Genomic DNA, 18,146 nt, shown 5'->3' with positions numbered 1-18,146 from the left:
CATGTTGTTTGAATCGTTGTCTTTGGTTGATCATTCCTATTCTCTGTGCATTCAGTTTGGATTTGAGTGGGTATGTTTGCTCCAAAGATCTATGCTTTTGCTGTAGTGGCGCTTCACAATCTCCATGGTCTCGGAGCATATGAGAGAAACTGGTTTTGAACTGCCCGTGAAAAGTTTTTCCTTCATTTTACGCGCGTAACTACAGTCATTATGTATTGGGCTCTAAGTGCTTTCAAAATGTGGGTGACCTACACTCAACAATGTACCCGAGTGCCTCCTGTGTAGTCACTCGCTGCTGCTTATCTGCTAAATGTGCTTCTAATGCTATTCTTTCTTTCTAGACATGGGGTAAGACTGTCCATTCTTGATTTAAAAGCTCTGTTTTCAATGTCTATTTTTCTCTTTTTAGAGCACTTTTCCCTGACTCGTCTCTGGTCTCTCCCTGACATGCTTGGCTTTCCGCCAAGTGTGGAGTCAATCAGATGAACAGTTCTTGAGATACACGAAGGACATACATACAGACATACAGAGATTCCTTCCTTTAGTAGAGAGATTTCAAAGAATATGTGGCTGAGGATTTTTAATATGAAACCATTTGTATTGAAACCTAGTCTTCCTCAATTAATATTGAGCTACTTCATCCATTAAAGCACTCCAACATTGTGTGTGTGTGTGTGTACATGCATGTGTGAGGATCAAATCTTGTACCATGGCCATATAAATGGGATGAAGACAGTATTATCAAATCGGACTTTACATTTCACATCCCTCATTTAATCCCTGCACTCCTTGATAGCTCAACAATATGATAGATTAATATTAAGACCATTAATTTTGATTATTTCTCCTTCGATTCTGTGAAATAAAGGTTTTTTTTGGAACCAGAAATACTAGCTAAAATATCTGAAATAAACCAACATCTTTCTTTTTTCTTAACATAGATCATCTAGATGCAGTGTAATTACTAGTTCTGCTGTACTAGATATTTGATATATTCAGCGGATATATCTTTTTACAACCCTATTTTACAACCCTACTTTGCGAACTGGAAGAACTACATGTATATTGTAGATTTGTATCAAACTGCATGGCGCCACTCTAGGGAATTGTATTTTTTTTTTCTTTTTAAAGTGTTTTTCCTAGAATTTGAAGTTGTAAATACTGAACTGAGAGTACACTGAAGAGTTTAAGGGAATGGTAAAGACATTTGTGTAGTTAGATTTTAAACATCTAATTGTTAAACAGGTGAAAATTAATTTTAACCATATTTTACCCATATCTGACAGCGCTCCCAGTTGTTGACTATACTCACATGATAGCTGAGGTCAACAGTTCTCTATAACAGTCGGTCCCAGGGGCTGAATTATAACAGGTTTATAATTCAGCCCCATTTGTTGCTGAATTATAAGCCTTCAAACATGCACTGGGGTCAAGGTTCAAAGGTCAGTATTTCAAATAAACAAAGTAATAGTAAAATTAAATTGAAATTTTAAAATCTGTTTACAGAAACAGTTACATAAAATAACACAAATAACAGAACAGCTCAGATAACTACACAACGCAAAGACAATGATTCAAAGAACATGCAACTGATAAAAGGGCTTCTGTGACTACTGGGCTCCACTAACAGTGTCTCACTGAAATAAATGGGTGATAACAGCCTCCAGAACCTACTAGTAGGTTTAGTAGACCCCCACTGGACGGGACTGGGTCATTTTCTCATCATACCTCTAGGAACACACCCACATGAACACACCCTCTTGCGTTTTTTATTGCAGTGCAATTTTTGCTTTGAATGTCCTCTTACCAGGCACCAATGGTGTGAGTGTGGTCACTGTGGTAGTAGCACTGCAGGGTAGAGAATATTGGAAATCTGAAGTTTGGTTCCCAGCAGTCAGAAACTACCATTTAAGTGCCCTTGGACAATGTGTGAAAAATGTCCCAACTGCTCACCCTGTGCTCCTCACTCAAGGACAAATTGTTGTTTTCACTTTAGCAGCTCCTGAAAGAACAAGATCGAATGAAAAGCATGCCAGGTCAGCCTTCACTTTTGAGGAAATACCAGAGTTTTATCTAGTATGACATATCAAAATGTCTCAAGATTCCTTACTGTCATAACAAGTAACAAATCTAATAAAACCCTTTGAGGAAGGTGCCATGTCATAATGATGTATAGGTATATCAGTGGTGTGTTTTAAGATATGTGCAGAAATAGAGCCACAATCCTGGCTCAACTTTCAGTGAACTGACACTAAAATCCTGTAGCAGCTGAGATCTCAGTGCACCACTGTTATTGAAGAATGTGCAGTAATGACTCTATATATTGCACATACTATATTCTAACCGCTCCTTTCTCACTTTTCTCTGTCTCTTCTACTGTCCTGAACTCTATACCCTAAACTTTTCCAATCTTTGCTTCCGGTTCCATGTCATTTGAACCCACCTGCAGTCTAACTTTCAGTTGATGGTACCCCCACCCCCTCATCACTGTTGAATGGGTTCACTTTATCTCTATTTCTCCCAAGTTTCTCATCCTTTTCCCTCTGCTCTGTACCCCGCCCCTTCACTTGTGGCATCATCTATCACCTTATTTAACATACTTCTCTCTTCGACTCCTACTTTTCCTCATTACCATTTTCTGCCTCCTCCCCTCTCTTGTCACTCCCACCACCACCGCCGCCACCAACCACCACCACCACACACCTTCTCGTCATTCTTTCCGTCACCCCATCATCTGATCATGTTCAATGCGTCACACTGCCTCGGTCATTGTCCGCTCTGCTTGCTTTCTTAATCTTTATTTTCTGCTGTCTGTTTACTTATCACTGTCACCACCCCCCTCCCAAACCCAATTCCGCCACCCCCCCACCCCCACCCCCCTTTTTGATAATGGTTTAGCCTCCCTTGGGAATGGTTTTGCTGCAACGGGTTTTTGAGGTATTGACGTTTCCACTGATATGGGCCTGGTTATCTGTCAAGGCCAGGGCTGGAGTGTAATGGCTCTGTAATTGGATAAGATATAGGATTTTTGTCAAAGGGGTGGGGGGATACATCGCAAACTGCCTCACCCTCTATTTTATCATATGACTATCATCTCTCATGCCTCCTCCACTGTGCTTGATGCTCTTCTAACAGCTCTTGTACTTTCTTGCTCTTAGTATCTCCCTTTCTCTCACTTTGTCCCTACGCTCCTGTTTTCTGTCTCTGTCATTTTTAAATCAGTCATTCTCCTTCACTTGTGCTTTCAACCCATCACTTTCTTATCTGTATTTGTGTCCTTTAGAAAAAATCCATCACAGAGAATCAAAGAAGACGGCCGTGACACGGCCAGTTCGCAGTCCATCCACCACCCACTCTTCCCAATAATCATTTCACAGTCGCATTCTGTCACAGGCTTGGCTGTTGGCTGCATTGATACATCTTCGGTGCTGTGTGCACGTGTGTGTGTGCGTGAAAAATGCATAAGTGTGCATTTGTCTGTACACCTGTTTTGTGCACTACTGAGTGCATTTTCTTGTATTTCTTACACTGGTTTGACTGCTCTCACGGTAGCCTACATACAATCTTGGCATTACGCCTCATTATTGTTTTTTCTCTTATTTTAAAATGGCAGATGAAATCAGGTCATTGGGATCCTGTCCAGCATTTCTCTTTCCCTTCTGTCTAGCAGTTGCCTTGCTCTTGTGTTTCTGCACCATTTAACCTGAGGCTCATTTAACCTGCAAGGTCCAGGGGAGTTTGGCCCTGCCTCAGGTTGTCATATGGAGGTGTGAAGGGGGACAGCTTTTGGAGGACACATGAGTGTTTGTCTGGCACTGAAGGTAAAGTCATGAGGTTTTAGGCTAGCACAAGGACGCGACTGCGACTGACTGGATAACGAAACAAACACAGTCATATATTCCAGCAGTCAACACTGTAGCCACAGGAAAATGGCACTGAAATGCTCACCTTTAATGCTTTCACAGATAGTAATTTTCATCAAAGCAATATTTCACCTAGGTATAATGTTTTCCAACTTTTTTTATTTGAATATATTGCACAACCTTCTAAGTTATACTGTATGCAAAATCTTAAGAGAAGGTAAAAAAAAATTGACTCTCAACATTTAAACAAGTAATTTCCCCTGTGTTTCTTGTCCATTTTGAGAATTACTGCAAAAGCCAATTCTAACAAAGATGCGTGCAATGAAAAATAAAATGCATGTTCCACCAGAGTGAAATATCACTTTGATGTGCACTCAAGGATGCAAACATTGAACCAACGTTTAGCTGGAAATAAGTGGAGATAACTGTATGTATCTGTCAGTATGAAGTAGGTATCTCTGGTTGAAAGTGTGAATTTAGACTTTATTTTTACATATCAAGGGAAGTCTCACATCCTGTTTCAATCTGTGTGCAGGCTGTTATAGCACTTTGTAATAAACAGATATTATCAAAATTAACAAAACTGTAATGTTGTGCTCATATTCTTATCATGGTGTTCTCCTTGGCCAGTATCTCTGAGCTGAAACTGAATTATGTTGATTACAGTGGACTTCCCAGCATTTACAAAATGCCATATGATGTCTTGCATACCAGTATTAAAAAAGAATCCATCCTGAAATGTCATACATAGCTATTCCTCTAGAAGTTGAGGTGTGTGCCATGAATAATTATGATACTGAAGAAGAGTGTTCTCGTCATTCTTGTGAAACATCTTTATAGTCGGCAAGCTCTAACCCTGCATGCAAACCTATTAATAAAACATTACTTCCAGTGCCTGTCTTGAAGCAAATTTCTGGGCCGCTCTCTGCTGGACACTGACCTTTAATAATAGGACGGACTATAACCTTGTAACTACACATTCCTTTTGTAAAATCTCATTATGTGGATACCATGCTGCTTTTCTGCCTATCTTGGACTCGAGAGCCAGTCTGCCCTGAATAGTGGCAACTCTGCTTATGTGTGCAACAGACAGATCATGCTAATAAGATATACTAAAGAAAAAAAAAACATTTCTTTTTGTTGCTATTTATTTATACCAGGCTCAACCAATTTCACTCATTAAGAATAAATTACAGATTAGATTCTGTTTTTCTTTTATGCTTACTGTCTGATTTATAAAATTATATAAAATTACAAGGACTTACAACAGACAACCTTTCACTTATGTGACTCTGCAGGTGCTGGTGGATGGTCTCCTCTGGACAGTGACCATTACCAGTGGCTACAGGTGGACCTGGGTTCCAGAAAGCAGGTTAGTGCCATAGCAACGCAGGGTCGCTACAGCAGCTCTGATTGGACGACACGGTACCGTCTTCTCTACAGCGACACAGGAAGGAACTGGAAACCGTATCACCAGGATGGCAACATTTGGGTGAGTGAACAAGAAATCTTTGGGGTGTGTGTGTGTGTGTGTGTGTGTGTGTGTGTGTGTGTGTGTGTGTGTGCAAGTCATTGCCACAGGCTGGCAGATAAAAACAGCGTGACCATCAAAGAGAGAGCTCCACTTATGGCTTGTTTTTATTCATGTTGGTTGATGATAGAGGATTATCTCAAACAATTTTCTTGCAATGTTCAGCAAGATTGCTGGTTCTCTAACATTTTCTTCACTTCCTTGGTTAATTATTCTTTAGAATGAAAATTAATGTATGACCAAAGATGTCTGTGTTAAAAGAACTGGTCACAAGGGAAATATTTTTATGACGATAGGAGAGGAAATTAAATGACACTGCTCTGTGATTACAAAACAAATATTTTTTCTTGTCATTATTATTAAAATGTGAAGGCTTTCTTTTCACCTTCACATAAACTCGGAGCAGAAAACCTTGTGTGGGAGGAAAAACTCCAGTCTAGTGTTGCAGTGTGGTGCACATAAATATTCGCCTATTAATTAGCTCAGTTTTTACCAAAGGTAACATCTCAGCCACAAACCTAAATCATGCACTGATTGGCTCCGGATAGAAAACACAGTGTTAGAATAACATGTGGAAATGAGCCATTAGCACTATATTCCTGGACAATGTATAGATGTGATCTCTCTCTGACTATAATACATATATTGTGTACCTCTCTTATTCCAGACCAACAGACCTCCATCACCAAACTGTTAGCAAGCACTTGAGTGGGGCATCTGACAATCCGTGATCATTAGCTAATGGGTTAATGGCCCTCACTATTCACCATTGTTGTATGATGGAGGGCTAGGTGATTACAGATGTGCTTTCAGCAAGAAGAGAGGAGAATTACCCTGTCATGAATAACATTAATACACAAAGCTAGTCAGCAGAAATCTAAAACCTGGAAGTGAAAGGGAACTCCATCAGTTGAGTAAGATAGGATATGTTTTTTTCCTGGTCCATCTGATTGGTCATAGGTATTGCTGAACTCTCCCACTATGGGATTTACAGTATCATCACCTGTAAAAAAAACAATAGGTCTATATATGTTATTTTACTATACTTAATTAATTTACTTATCAGGTATAGAACACATTAACATCAATATGATGCAATAGATATAGCCAGAAGGCTAAAAGGGACAATATATACAAAGGCATACAAAGCAACATCAAAGCACATGAGAACACACTATAAATTAATAAGAAACCTTATAAAAAACCATTACAGAATAGATAGTACATACAGTATGATAAGCAATATCATTCATGTACCTTTAATATATCACCCACTAGATTAATCAGAATGCTGTAATGCAAGACAGTAGTTTGTTAAAAAACAAATCAAATGAATGAATTAAACCCTGAAATGATGAAAAAGCCTTGTTTTGTTACACTGAAGACATTGCTAAATGAAACAACTGCAATATACTGAAATTGATCTTGTTGAATCCTGTTTCTGAAAATTCAGCACATACAGTATGCTCCATGCAAAAGATACATTTTTACTAATCCACCTGATTAGCTGACAAATTAGAATTTCAAGGCTATTCAGTTATTGACTAGTATTTAGTCATAGCTTTTTTTACACCTCATTCCTTAGTTTTTAGTTTTTTTTTTTTTTTAAGTTTGACATTTAATGCTACAATTGCTGTGATAAATGCATTACATTTGGTTGTCACACACAACAAATTTTTGCCTTTAAAAATATATATTACAGGGGACTTATTATGCTTTTCCTTATTCTCAGTCATATATATAATGTTACAATGTGGGATGTTCATATTAAATGTGGCCAAAGTGTCAAAATAATGACGTAAATGTACGTAGAAGTAACAAAAAGCAAAAAGTGAACAAAAAGCACCAGCTTCAGACTGCGCTCAGTTTCCAATGTTTTTTCTACTTTCAGCCCGAGCTGATGTCAGCTTGTGACAGATTTCTTTATATGGTCATCTGCTCCACACACAGTGCACAAGTTCACTGCTCTGCTCTGCTCACATAATGGCATTTTTTCATTGTTTTGGGGGTAGTCTCGCCAAGCCTTGACTCAAGACAAGCTGGTAGGCTGTGAGTGTTCTTCCATTACACAGCAGGGCAAAGTAAAGTTGTTTACCTGTTGGAGGTGTGCTGGTCGTCTGCAGCTCTTCATCAAACATCATCATCACTGTGGCTGTTTCTGCTTGTACTGTTCCTCCCTGCATTATTTCTGACTGCTCCGCTGAAAAAAGAGCTCCAAATATGTCCATATGTTGTTGTGTTGACCGTTTTTTAGCACTAAAGCGGCTAAAGGTTTTTAGCAGTGTAGCTCCTTAGCGCTAACGAAGCTCTGCTGATTCGGTGAGGAACATGTTTCATTTCCTGTAAATTCTTCACAATAAAAGTCTCCTGTTATTTAGCTATTTAAAAGCCTTTAATTTGAAGCAGTAAAGCAGGAAATGTTGGGTTTGAATCGGCAGTAACTTCATATGACTCTGATACAGCTGCCCCTCAGCAGCTTCTGAAAAGCTGGCCAGTCAAAACAGAGTGGGTTCATTGGTAGGGGGGCCTTAAAGAGACAGGAGCTAAGATTGCCTGTTAAGAGACAAAGGCTTAACTGAGGGCCTGCATAAGATAAATAAGGGGTGTTTTTGAGCTGTGAATCATGCAAAGCTGCTCTAGTAAATGAGCTTAACAGTTCTCCCATAAAAACTTTATTAATTTTTGCTAGCCTCTGACTTTTAGTCTGTTGTAAACAAGGAAGAAAGAGTGACAAAAAGTACAAGCAAAAACTTATTTAAGTTATACTAAATTAGTGTGACCAAAACAGTTGTATTAAATAGAGTCAGAGCCCCATGCTTAGGCAATTACTGACCTGACCTTTCTCTAAGCTCTCTGAGCTTAGACCTTTTTCTAAGCTCATTACCTTACACACCCTAACCTCAAGAATGGCATCATCTTAGCATCAACACCATGTAGCCTAATATATCAACATAAGCATTTCAGCTGGGATATAACACAAGGGTAGTTGGTGCTCCTGACAGTCAGAATTCAGAAGCAGAATATTCTTTAACTTATTTAACTCCTCAAATTTTACTCCTGCTTGCCTCTGCTGACTGGGCAAGAAAGCACTTTGATCACTTTGATTACTTATGACCAACTTTTCATATCAAATGGCAAAAAGCATGTCCTCTCCTTCAAAGGTGTAGGACCTTTTAGACACCATCAAACTTTGAGTATAAGAAGATCCGACATGTAGAGTTGGATAATCTTGTTTAGTAACTGGGAGATAAAAGCTCTTGTCAGGGTGTGTTTTCATATACACTAATGTGCACACTATTTGTTTTTTTGCATGTGTGCATTTTTGTCTCTGGGTATTAAGCTCTGCATTCAGCCCCAAACAGCTTCATACTCGTTACTCTCTCTTTTAGGACTATTAGGAATGGTTGCAGTGACAGATATGGATCTTTTTACTGTTGAAAGTAAATTAAGCTGTTGTTTTTGTGTGCTGCATCATAATTGTTTGCAGATTATTATTTATTCAGAAGTGTTTTCCTTTTGCCATTAACCCTGATTCATTGCCTCTAATATTTCTACAAATACTCCAAAACACATTTATCTCTTGGGTGTTTGGTGACTCTAGCCAACTTTTTATGCCTCCATGCTGGCAACAGACGTGGCTAGAGGCATTATGTTTTCGGGTTGTCCGTCCATCCATCCATACATCTGTCCGTCCATCCCATTCTTGTGAATGTGATATCTCAGGAATGCCTTGAGGGAATTTCTTCAAATTTGGCACAAACTTCCATTTTGACTCAAGGATGAACTGATTAGATTTCAGTGGTCAAAGGTCACTGTGACCTCACATTGGTCCCATTCTCTTGAATGTGATATCTCAGGAATGCCTGGAGGGAATTTCATTACATCTGGCACAAACATCCACTTGGACTAAAAGATGAACTGAGTAGAATTTGGTGGTCAAAGGTAAAAAGTCAAGGTCACTATGACCTCACAAAACACATTTTAGCTATAACTCAATATGCTAATTATGACAAAATTTCACACAAATGTCCAATAGGATAAAATGATGAAGTGATGACATTTTATATCCAAATGGTCAAAGATCAACATCACTGTCATGTCCCTATTTTAGAATTTGTAGCTTCTTTGCATTTTGCTTTGCCAAGGTATTTGTATGAGTCCACCCTCTTCACTTCTCATGTGCCTCTGCACAAGTTAAGACATTTTTTCTGCGTGTATGTGTGTGATAATAATATTGGAGCTATCAGTGCCATTACTCAAAGGGACGACTGGTGATGGTAGTGTGCTTAAGCCAATTTAATGTTTCACACACATACACACTGCTTCCATCAGACCCTGTTTCACATTCAGCTCAGTCCCATTCACCACTGTACGAGGTGCACAGAGTGATCCCCAGAGAGTAAACCACTTATCCTGGACTCTTGTGAATGAAGGTTCTATTTAGGAAACTTGTGAATGTGAAGAGGATGTGAGCCGGCTCTTCCGGAGACAGAAGACCAGGAAAGCACTGGGTCCAGACGGTGTCTGCCCCTCCTGTCTTAAAGCCTATGCTGAACAACTAGCTCCAATCTTCATGAAAATCCATCATCCTGGTCCCCAAGAAGCCCTCCATCACAGGACTGAAGGGCTGTTACTCTGACGTCTGCGGTCATGAAGTCCTTTGAAGAGTGTCACAGGACACCTGCTGGACCCCCTACAATTTGCCTACCGGGCAAACAAGTCAGTGGATGACGCAGTCAACATGAGACTGCACTACATCCTGCAACACCTTGACATATGCAGGGATGCTGTTTGTGGACTTAAGCTTGGCTTTCAACACTATCATTACAGAAATCCTCTCCTCCAAACTCTCCCAGCTCACTGTATCCCGCACCATCTGTCAGTGGATCACCAGCTTCCTGACAGGCAGGAAACAACAGGTGAAGCTGGGGGAAGTCACTTCTGGTATATGGACATTCAGCACTGCTACTCCCCAGAAATGTGTCCTCTCCCCACTGCTCTTCTCCCTCTACACCAACAAACACACCTCCAAAGACCCAGCTGTTAAACTCCTGAAGTTTGCAGATGACACTATGGTCATTGGACTCATCCAAGATGGTGAAGAGTCTGTGTATCGGCAGGAGGTTGAATGGCTGTTGTTCTGGTGCAGTCAGAACAACTTGGAGCTGAACACACTCAAAACTGTGACAGTGGACTTTAGGAGACACCCCTCAGCACTGCTCCCCCTCACAATATCCAACAGCCCTGTATCAACCGTGGAGACCTTCAAGTTTCTGGGAACTCCCATTTCCCAAGATCTGAAGTGGGAGACCAACATCAACTCCATTCTCAATAAGGCCCAGCAGAGGATGTACTTTCTGTGGCTACTGTGGAAGTATGGTCTGCCACAGGAGCTGTTGAGCCAGTTCTACACCGCAATCATTGAATCCGCAGCAAAAAATCATCAGTGCTTCCCTGCCCACCCTCCAGGACTTGTTCTCTTCAAGAACCAGGCGATGGGCAGGGAAAATAATTACAGATTTCTCATACCCTGGACATAACCTTTTTCAACTCCTCCCCTCCAGCAGGTGCTACAGAACCATGTATACCAAAACTACCAGACACAGGAGCAGTTTCTTTCCTCATGCCATCACACTCATAAATAGCTGACCAGTATCATCTGCTATACCATAGCTACCCTTGTTCTTCAGATAGTCATTACACCCTGCTTCACATCTCCAAATACTGTATTGTACAAATACGCAACATCACAATTTCATTCCCATAACGTGATGCACATTATTGTTGTTTGCACTACTACACACACTTGCACTGTATGTATATTGTTTGTCTTATATATAATCTGTATATTTCTTCGATATTATGTATTGTCTGTAAATAATATGTACATTTTCTGTCTATTGTCTATATTGCTTGAGAGACACCAACAGCCAGAACCAAATTCCTGGTGCGTGTTAACATACTTGGCCAATAAATCTGATTCTGATTCTAATTTTGCCACTAATCACAGCCTGTCGTTACTCCACACTGATGACTTAACTCCTTCACTGCCAAACTCAGAGGACAACCAGTCAACACAAGATTGTTGATGTCAGCGTAACTGTTGTGGCGGTGTGATTCACGGGGGAAGATAATTGGTAAAGACCTGGCAACTGCAGAATTGGTTTTGTGACAGATAATGTTTTTAATACCTCACTAATGCACTACTGAGGAGTCACGATGTCAGTGATACATTACTGTGATAATTAAAATCCCAATTGCTCTACCAGAGGAGAGGACAGTACTACCCTGTAGAGCTTTTGTCATTAAAGAGCTATAGAGCAAAATGTCAATGACCAGGTCCATACAAGCACATGTAAAGAATGACTGTTTCAATCTTTCAAAAAACATTTTACAGTTATCTGAGGTGCAAAATGCGTTTAATGTTTTGTAAGACCTCAAGGATACATGTAATGTGATTTGGTGAGTAATGCTGGATGCAAACAAAACTGACATTATTTGTTTGTTTGCCAAATTGCTCTCTGGAAATTATGTCAAGAAATTTAAATGATATTTTCTCATTTCTCATACCCTCTGAAAACCCTCACTCATAAAATAGTGGCATTTGCAAAAATTAGTGTTTTAGACATTTAGAGTATTCAGTCACTTAATCACAGGTAAAAATTTGTCATCAGAATGTATGTATTGAAAACTTTTCAAGTGATCATAATGACTTAATGTCTTTTGTCAGTTTAAGAGTCAGGGTTTGAATCCACAGTTGCAACATCATCCTTTCTGCACTTTAATGCATGTCTTTGTGGGAACATAAAAAGCTTAATGTGGTGTGCATTGAATTCTGTGAAAGCGCAGAGAAAAAAAAACTGTCTGATTGCACATTGAAACTGAATTAACAAACATTTTAAGTCACATTTTCCTTTCACATGGTTGTTTACTATAGTTTTTATTTGGATAATGCTGGCAGGCCCTCTCTCACATTGTCAGATTGTTTATTCATGTGGATGAGAAGCTTGAAGCTACAAGTACATCAGGTCAGTTGACAGTAGTATACAGATGGGTGACAAATTAAAGGAAAGACTGGTACAGGCCTGAATGCTTGACCCCCACAGTGAGGGGATCCAGTGGGTCTGTTATGTTGTGGGGGATATTTTTCTGGCATGATTTGGGTCCACTTGTACCCTGTTATGACCTGGCTGAAGTGGCCACAACAAAAGGGAGATACACCATCAAGAATGTTTAACAAAAAATTATTTATTAAATCAAATGAACAAATTAACTGAATGTCAGTAGAATCAGTGCGAGGTGCGTAATGCGTGAGTGGAGAGTTTGTGTGTGTATAGGTGTTGGAAGGTGCATAAAAGCCAGAGAAATAATTAAGGCAACATAACTAAACTGAACCAGCACAGGTATCTGGAGCAGAGGGCTGCAACCAGCAGCAGCAGCTGCAAGCAGTCAGAGGAGAGTGAGAGAGACTGCCGCAGCTGCAGCCTGGACTTTAACAACCTGGCAACCCTGTGGCCCTTCAGGTGTTGCCAGTTGCCCTAACAAACACCTGCAGAGACAGAGCAGACAGGTAAATCACAAGGCCAAACAAAAGATGACACCAGGGGTCGTCACACCCCTTAGAGGGAAGGGTCACTGCAAATCAATACAAAGTTGTTCTGAGTGATCACCTTTATGCTATGATGAAACATTTCTATCCTGATGGGAGTGGTCTCTCCCAGGATGATAATGCCCCCATCTATAGGGCACAAGGAGTCGCCGAATGGTTTGATGAGTATGAAAATGATGTGAATCATATGCAATGGCCTTCGCAGTCACCATCTCAACCCAATTGAACACCTATGAGAGATTTTGGACCAACGTGCTCTCCCACCTTCATCAAAACACCAAAGGAGGGCATACCTCTTGGATGAATGGTGTTCATGCCTCCAGTAGTGTTCCAGAGACTTGTAGAATCAATGCCAAGGCACATTGAAGCTGTTCTGGCAGCACGTGGTGGCCCAACATCTTACTAAGACACTTTATGTTGTTTTTCCTTTAATTTGTCATCTGTCTGTATATTTCACATATGTTTATAATGGCTTCTCACTGTACCAATGGAAAAAGTCTTATGTTTTTTGGTCTGAGAGCAATTCTTAAGCAAGTTCCTGTCACCCAAAACTGCCTCCCTACAGTACGACCGGTTTCATTTCCTTAAGGTCTTATTGTGAAGCATTCAGAAATGAACACTTCACAATAATTACCATTACCTGATATTAGGTGTGTAGACAGCACAGTGTTACATTGCATTCAAATACTGCATGTGGGGTCAGGGCTTGGATACAGTGGCGTAGGCAGAAATTGTATTTTGGGCGGTGCAATACAAAAATGGTTGGGCCATCTTTTCCCAGAAGAACTGACTTATGAAAAGTTAGAAGAAGAACAAAGAACAAACAGACGAACTGAAAAAACAGCAACAATTTTACTATGCAATGTTGTGCATCACAAAGGCCATAACAGTAACACTGTGTATCCAACATGCTTAACCAACAGAGCATCAGACTATAAAGGCTGTACATGACGGTATAGACAAAGAGGGGTCTTTTATAGCCTATCCAGCCTAAAATATTTGCACCAGGAAGTCTGGCTGCAGATCAGCTCTACAGTGCACGCCATTGTTAATTAACAATTTTACTGCAATGAAAGTGGCAACGAAAAACATAAACCTAGACAGCAGAGAAGGTGTTAAATTGGACAGAAATCGCTCATGTAACATATCCCTCCCTCATGCATTCATTATAGCCTACAGCCATTGTTGCTTGAGTGCCATGGACAGCTCATGAATAACCAGTTTTACAGAAAACCTGGTTTAGATACCTGCATAAATCATAGCAGATAGGAGAAACAGTGCACGGCTTAAATAATACTGCAAGCAAGGAGGCTATACCTGTGTACTGTATATGATGATATTCTATGGAGTGAAATAATTATAATGGTGAGATGAGGCATAGGACCCAAATAACATTTCAAGTGTCTGCACTTGGCAACACATTACTGCCCTTCTGGCCCAAGCTTAAAAACACCATAGCATAAGGCAAGTGAACAACAGTTATCTATAAAGCACTCAGCATGGTCCATGCGGTGACCCACACATATCCTCCTCTGCAGTCGTGTGCTTACCATCCACTGCATCACAACGTGGTCTAGTCATAGACTGTAAAAAACAATGGACGTTGGCACAGAGACATCACCCATTGGTTTGTGGACTCCCGTTTTGAAGCCTTGAGTTTGCATTTTGACATTGGCCATCTTGGCTTTTTGGAGCCAGAAGTGGCCATATTTGGATGAGAGGGTGGAGCTGACCCTAACATTAGCTGCTAGCTGCTAAAAGTGAACATCCAAGTCCTTAGAGGGTCTTTTAGAACAACCAAATGCTGAACAAGACTTTTTTAGACAACCAAATTGTTACAATTAACTTTCATGATCTGAAAACACACTGATATAGCAATGGCTATGGCTATGCCTATACTCTGTGAATCTGGGGTTATGATACATCTTTATTTCTGCTGTAAAATCGGGCATTTTAACATTGGGGGCTATGGGGACTGACACACTTTTGGAGCCAGCCTCAAGTGGCCATTTGAGGAACTTCAGTTTTTGGCACTTGTGTGGCTTCATTTTTTCAGCCCCAGAGGTTGCTGCTTGGGTCTAGTTCATGCTGTGGACAAGCAACCACTTGGGAAGGTTGTTGTAGAAGAAGAAAACAGGAAAAGCCAAACTTTAAGGATCTTGGTTAAAACTTTTAAACTGGCAGTGTGTTGCCACTGTATAGCATGTGTGCTGTTTTCTACTCGCTTTTCTGTTCTGTTTCAACAAGAAAAAGAGGCTCAGATGAAGGCTTGTTTGCACCAGCAGGAGAAATAAAATTGTAAACTGAGGCCATAGCATTGAGATTTTGTGTTTTTGAAGTTACCTGTCAGTCTGTGTGCCTTCATGTGTACAGCCCTTGCTTGTTTTCAATTTGATCACAAAACAGACTAGAACTGAGAGGCAACAATGTATAATTGGTTTTATGTTTTGGTCTGGACCTGATGAACAAAACTGGTATGAAAGCGGCCTCTAACATCCCTGTGATTGTTTGAAGTATAATGAACAACTTAATTATGTTATTCATGTGTAAGTCTCTATGCTGTGGTATTTTAGCAGTTACAGTGCTCAGGTATTTACAGATGAAATTATGTTAGAGCTGTGATAAAAAGGGGAGAATAAGTGTGATGAAGTAACACTTTGGGTGTAATGTAATGCTCATCTCTCACCGACAGGGCTTGTGCATGATTTGCTTCACTCCCTGCGCTACAGGCTGTATATAAACTGAACCTAATGGTGCTGAAATGTGCATGTGCAAGCTTGTGTGCAGGTGCGAGTGTTTGTGCACTACTGTGCTTATTTGCTTGCCTGTGTGTAAGTGTGAACGTGTGTGGGTGTGTTGTCAAGAGGGCAGGATTGCTAGACTGTGCTTCGTCAGGTAAATGAATGGTGAAGTCTCCATGTCTCAGTGGTAAGGACTAATTCAGTTTCAGAAGCTGCGGAGCATGCACTGATAAATCATGCACCTGGATTTATGCACCACTGGACTGTGTTCTCTCTCTCTCTCTCTCTCTCTCTCTCTCTCTCTCTCTGTCTCTCTCTCTCTTTCTCTCTCTCTCTCTCTCTCTTTCTCTCTCTCTCTGTCTGTCTGTCTGTCTACTTTTCTCTTCATGTCAGTCTGATATTTATTTCAAATTCTTTGTCTGGGTATTGCTGAGTAAAATATACGTGAAATTTCCTCAAGGGATTACATGTTATAGTATTTCCCCTAGGTTGACTGCTTTGGGGGGGCCGCAGCCAGACATTTCTCTGCTCTCTGTTTCATAGCGGCTGAGATTGACACTAAAATGAGAATAGCTGGTCCGACTTAAAGGTCAGTCCACCATGAGTGAGCCTGGTCAGGTTAGGCTAACACATTGTCACTAATTTTGGGGTTAACCCCCTTCACTTTTCAAGCCCATGGAGAAACATCAGACGAGACTTTTCTTTGTCTTGAGAAGCTGCAGCATTTATTAAATAACACACTGTAGCCTGTACTGTACATTTACTGCCAGACTGATAACTTACTGCTAACCTTTTCCTCTATTCCACTCACATTCACTGTCACTTTACTGCCACTCGCTCAACCACACACTTGCTACGCACACACACATTACGCACTGCCCTATTCCTTAACCGAGCTACACTACTCTTATAACAGTGCCTTCCACCAGTGGATGACTCAGAACAATTCCACGCTAACGTAAGGTGTTATCATGCTCGCACAGTGTGCGAGTGAAAATCATTAGTAGCCCATTGATATTGATGATTGTGTGAAATTTTAGGAGCAGCGCTTGTAATTTTGCAGCTGTGGTGCACAAATGCAGAAGGAATATAGGGGAAACTCTATGAAAAAAGGAAAGAAAAAAAAAGATTTCTGACTTTTTGAACATAAGTGATTTTCCCAGCTGTAAGATATAAATTCTCCATGTTTTTGCATCTTATTAAATACAGACATCAAGTGCCTCATAAATTTACATGTACATTTTAGACATTTGGCTGACACTTTTAGAGGGGGTTACATTTGGAGAAAAAAGAGGAAAGTAAGTGCACATTAGTGCAAGGGACCAGAAAGACAGCACTAAAGTAAAGGGCAGCACCAAAGCAAGGAAAATTAATAAAATGTCTTAAGGACAAATAATAAAAGCAACAATTCTTGCATGTGTATTACAGTGCTCATAAAGGAGGGGTCCATATGAAGATGCAAGAAAATGGTCTGGAATTAAAGTCTTAGGCTGCGGTATTTAGGTACTCTTGCACAGCAATATAATAATAATAATAATAATAATAATAATAATAATAATAATAAATACAATAAAAATATTATGGTGAATTATATACTTTTAATATGTTTATGTGCATACATATTGTATTAGAACAACAAACTGGTTTCAGTCTAGACTGTCCTACCAAGGGAAATGTCAGGAAGGGTCATTTCAGCAAATGCCCCAAAGGATGTAGGTTTTAAGCAACAAAGCCATAGTAGTTATGACAGTTGTGTATTGGGAGCAGAGGAATTAGTGTGATGTTGTTATAGAGTCAAAAAACCTGCAGAAGGAGGAGATTGCAGTGGATGGCTGAGTTTGCAAAAAGTGGGACTTTAATATGGAAGACCACTGTTTCTTGTTTCCTACCAATAGTCATAGTCATCATTGGTTTCTTTTAACCATGACCACAGTTGATCCCTAACCTTGAAGGGGTTGCAATTTTAACCTAAATCAAGGTGTTTTTGTAACGTTAACCCAACCCTAACCGTGATCTTTCCCTAACTCTAACCCTAGCCGAGTTGCTTCTATGCCTAAACCTAACCAAAACTTAACCATACTATCATCACATGATAAAACTGATTTATTTGTCGGTTTTAGAAGGGACAGACAAATGATGTCATCTAGCTGCAGGGGTGGTTCTTCTTTGCATTTTTGCCTTTATGACATGCAAAATTGAACAAGGCACATTTTGGGACATTGTGGTTACATGGTATGCTTCTCAACTGCTAGGCTACTGATCACTCCAACAGCTTATTTTTGTGTGATTTTAGCATATATTACACACAAAATAATTTCATGTTTACCTGGTGAATCTGAAGCCTGCTAAATGTCATCTTGTAATTGAGCAATCAGGAGGGATGGTCCACATCTCTGCAGGAG

The 18,146-nt window shown here is 40.1% G+C and overlaps 1 protein-coding gene across 1 annotated transcript in view; it reads left to right on the top strand.

Moving 5' to 3' along the window:
- Positions 1–18,146, top strand: part of cntnap2a (contactin associated protein 2a) — a 201,146-nt gene that overhangs the window by 12,656 nt on the left and 170,344 nt on the right. Inside the window, exon 2 of the mRNA XM_042399826.1 lies at positions 5,162–5,355. The gene's annotated coding sequence lies outside the window, so the exon portion shown is untranslated. The remainder of the gene's footprint in view (positions 1–5,161; positions 5,356–18,146) is intronic.

Source organism: Thunnus maccoyii, chromosome 21 (genome assembly GCF_910596095.1).
Source record: "Thunnus maccoyii chromosome 21, fThuMac1.1, whole genome shotgun sequence".
In the NCBI taxonomy this organism is placed as follows: domain Eukaryota; kingdom Metazoa; phylum Chordata; class Actinopteri; order Scombriformes; family Scombridae; genus Thunnus; species Thunnus maccoyii.
This window is presented reverse-complemented; position numbering and strand designations above follow the sequence as displayed.